The sequence below is a fragment of the Helianthus annuus genome, chromosome 16, assembly GCF_002127325.2.
Source record: "Helianthus annuus cultivar XRQ/B chromosome 16, HanXRQr2.0-SUNRISE, whole genome shotgun sequence".
NCBI lineage: Eukaryota > Viridiplantae > Streptophyta > Magnoliopsida > Asterales > Asteraceae > Helianthus > Helianthus annuus.
In genome coordinates this window covers 76,302,002-76,306,083 of record NC_035448.2, presented here as the reverse complement: position 1 = coordinate 76,306,083, position 4,082 = coordinate 76,302,002, and positions in this window count along the sequence as shown.

The window sequence follows — 4,082 nt, the reverse complement described above, 5'->3', positions numbered from 1 at the left end:
TTAAAAACTAGACTCTCAAGAAACCGAGTTGATTTATACAAAGATCCACTAAAAGTAATGGAAAGTTACTACCTATTTTGTATAAACCACAAGTTCATGTATTTTTGCGATTTATATCTATTTTGACTAGTTTGATGGTTTGAATATTGTTTATTGTTGATTGAGAAAATTGTTGTTTGAAATTATAAAAGAAAATGATACGCTTGAAAGTGTGGCCACCTCCAGTTACAGGGGAAACTCTGGCGAAATTTTTCCAAAAACCTAACACTTGGAAATATTTTCACCACAAGTGTTACAAATATATTTCTAACTTGTTTTTCAGAAATGTAAATTTCACCACGATTTTATTTACAACATTTCTAAGTGTCGGAGGTGAGATTTTCACAAAATAAAACTTGATAAATATATATTTGATATATATATATTTTTCATAACAACACTTGTGAGGTTTTTATGATTATTTTGTGAACTATACAAATATTATTTTTAGAGTAAAAATAATATTACCGAATGTTAACGATTCCAAAATAATACGAACGCCTTCACAATAAATATTAAGTTACAACGGTATTATTAATACCACCCAATCTTTAAACGTAACTTACGCATTTTCGGAAAAATACTAATGAACGCGTATTTTGACAGGAGTATTATTTTGGGAAAATTATATGTAATGAAATATAATATTTTTGGGAAAAATATTTATATTTTGGAGAAAGGATTAACATATATTTTTAAGTGAGACTTAATAATATATTTCGAAATTTTACAAATGTACATGTATTGAAGCCCCCATCCTTGGGAAGGAATATATTTACCAAATATTTGCAAAGTATAAACACGAAATAGTTGTCTAACTGTTTCCCAAAGACATTAAACCTTTGGCTAAGGCAAGGCCGTCCGTCTAATAGAAGTTAGTACGTGTAGGTCGTCGCACAGCAGATTGATCAGAAGATTTTCTAGATAGAGACGCACCACTGTGAGTTCATGTCCCCATTTTCTCTTAACTGTTTTCAGTTTTCTAAACTGCGGGGGTGAAATACATGTTACTATGATTACAAGTACTTTATACATGGTATGGTTAACGTAAGGAGGGTTACTACTTAGATCATGTGAATGGGTAGGCGCAACTTGAGGCCATTAATCCTCATTGTAGGACCGAGGGACAGTAGCGGTAGATCTATCTGGGTGTAGCAAGCCCAGCCCCAGGCCCAGTAGAACGGACCACGGGGTGACTATGTGCCCAACGCAAAATCCGCTAGGTTTGAGTCTTCCTACTTGCACTTCACACATATCAATGGCCTTGCAAACCATTGGTGATCTCTTTTTCCTTATTTGCTACATACCAGGATTTTATACATATAAAGGTTTTATTACTCACTTGCACATGAACTCGCTCAACAATTTTTGTTGATTTTTCCAACTTACATGTATTTCAGGGAACTAAAGATCTGGCACGGTATGCTACGCTGCGTTAGAGTTACGGGATCATCCTCGTTTAGGGATTGCGACTTTTACCTGGACGAGTCGCAAGTCTTAAACGGTGTTTATTTTAAAGTTTGTGGTTGTGTCTTAAGAACAATGTTTTCATTTGGTAGGTTGTAATTTTCGCTGCATGTGTCAACGCTTTGAGACAATGTTGTTACTTTTGTTTTAAGACTTTAATGGATGATTCTGCATGGTTTTACCTTCATATAGCTATGTTATGATTAAGCTATGGTATTAAGAAGTCACACCAAATTAACCACGCTTCCGCAAAGCCAGGGTGTGACAGCTTGGTATCAGAGCTCTGATCATAGCGAACTAGGATTCCTTCTCGAGTCTAGACTATGATCACTAGGGCTCTCACGAAAACATTTTTACACTGCATACCACTTAAGTCCAGATCCAAAACGTTTTTACAAACAAATGTTGAGCACATTTTATTTATTATTTATAGGCTCAGTCTGGGAGGCTGAGGCTCGGTCTGGGAGGCCGAGGCTCGGTCTGGGAGACTGGTAGTTGTCTAGTGGGACTAGGGAGTCAGTTTGAGAGGCTGGGAGAATTGGCTAGTGGGATTAGGAAGAGCAGTCTGAGAGGCTGGGAGAATTGGCTAGTAGGACTAGGAAGAGCAGTCTGGGAGGCTGGGAGGCTAGTGGGACTAGGAAGATCAGTCTGGGAGGCTGGGAGGCTAGTGGGACTAGGAGAATTATCTGATTGCTTATTGGACTAATGTGCTTATCTGACTATATGATTGATTATTTGTGCATATTTGTGTTTGTATTACAGACATCATGGATTCATCAGGTGGTGAGTCGGACACTACGGGTCCTATGCCCATCGTATCAGACGACCGAGAGTCATCGGAGCATGAGGTACACACTTCAGATGTTACCAGCACGGATGAGGATGATTTTCAGCCCTTCGCGCTACCCGATGTTGTCGTCGAGCCCGCTGATGGCCCTTTTGCCGGGGATTTGCTGCTCGTGGAGATCCCTGCCCCTATACCTCTTGCCGCTTATCCTGTTCTTGATATGCTCCTTGACACCGACGCTGATGACGACGTCGATTTGTTTGATAACGAGCCCTGGAGGATGATATTGAGGGTGAGGCCCTTATAGCCGACGGTGGTCTTTTGCTGCTCGCAGATGCTCCTGCTAAGGAGTCACCTGCTCATTCACCCGTCCCAGACTCTTTCGAGTCTGTGGCCTCTGCACCATCGCACACTCAGGGTGCGCAGCACTATTCTCATGCCTCAGATCCTGATAGAGCATCATCTGCTGCCCCTGCCCCGAGCTACACCTTTGATCACGACCTTGATGAGGATTCCGACCCTGTCTTTCCACCTGGGTTTGATCCGGACCAGGACATTGAGTTTATACACCTGGATCAGCCTATGGAGGACCCGGTTGCCCCAGTTGGCCCTGTTGACCCTGCGTTTGCTGACCACGCAGATTTTGAGATGGAGTTTGATGACCCAGAGCCTGCCATGGCCCCCGAGTCGGTAGCCGCTCCTGACCCTGTGTTTGAGCATGACCCTATTCATGCTGGCGTACCCATTGTTGACCCTGTGATTGCTGATCTACCCGTTGATGATCACCCCGTTGATGCTCCACTATTGGAGGGTGATCATGTTGTTACTGCTGCTCAGGCTGATGCCCCTCTCATCGCTGATGTACCCGCTGAGCCTGTTGTTGTCGCTCCTCTTCCTGACCCTGTTCCTTTGGAGCCCGACCATGTCCTCTTTGCGACTCATATTGACCCCCGTTATGCGCACACCCAGAATGGGTGGATTGATGCTGATGATGAGCTCCCACCTTTTCCCCCACATACCACCGATGCACGTCACATGGATGTCCCTTTTTCGTTCGCTCAGTACACACCTCCAGCACGACCTGGAGAGGGTTCCTCGACTCATTCTTTCGGCCATGTGCCGACATCTGTCCCAGTTATACCACAGTTTTCTTCTGCTATTCCCCCTGTTCCACCATTTTTTGTGCCACCTTTTACCCCAGCCAGTGAGCCATTTCTCTGGACGTCACCACCTATTATGCCACCATCCGACCCCTACCATCCTTTTCATATGGGGTATTCTATTGAGGACATTCTTATGTCATTTGTTGTCCAGCAGGAGGCACTCACGCGGCGTATACAGGAGCTCGAGAGAGCACCGCCACCGCCATTCCAGTGTCAGGGTCAGACCCACCCTGCTATTTCGCAGCCCCCTTGATCGTTGTCACCAGACTCTGCTGCACGTCTTTGGGCACTGGAGCAGCAGATGGCTTCCTGGTTGCGTTCCCAGCGAGCCATGAAGGAGGATTGGCTCCATTTGTGTCGTTTGTTGTATTCCCATTTTCCCCCTCCTGCACCGCCATCAATGTAGGGCTATTTAGTACAGCACGGGTGGACTTTGGTGAGAAGACGGCGATTGCTCTGACTGCACAGCTTTTTGGAGACTGCATTCTGATACTGACTTTTGTTGATATGTATATGGATGTATTGACACTGATTTGATATATTTTTAGACTGGGGTGATGTAGCCCTTAGTTGTTGATGTTGTATGTTACAGTTATGTACTTGTACACTTTACCATGTGGTCTCGA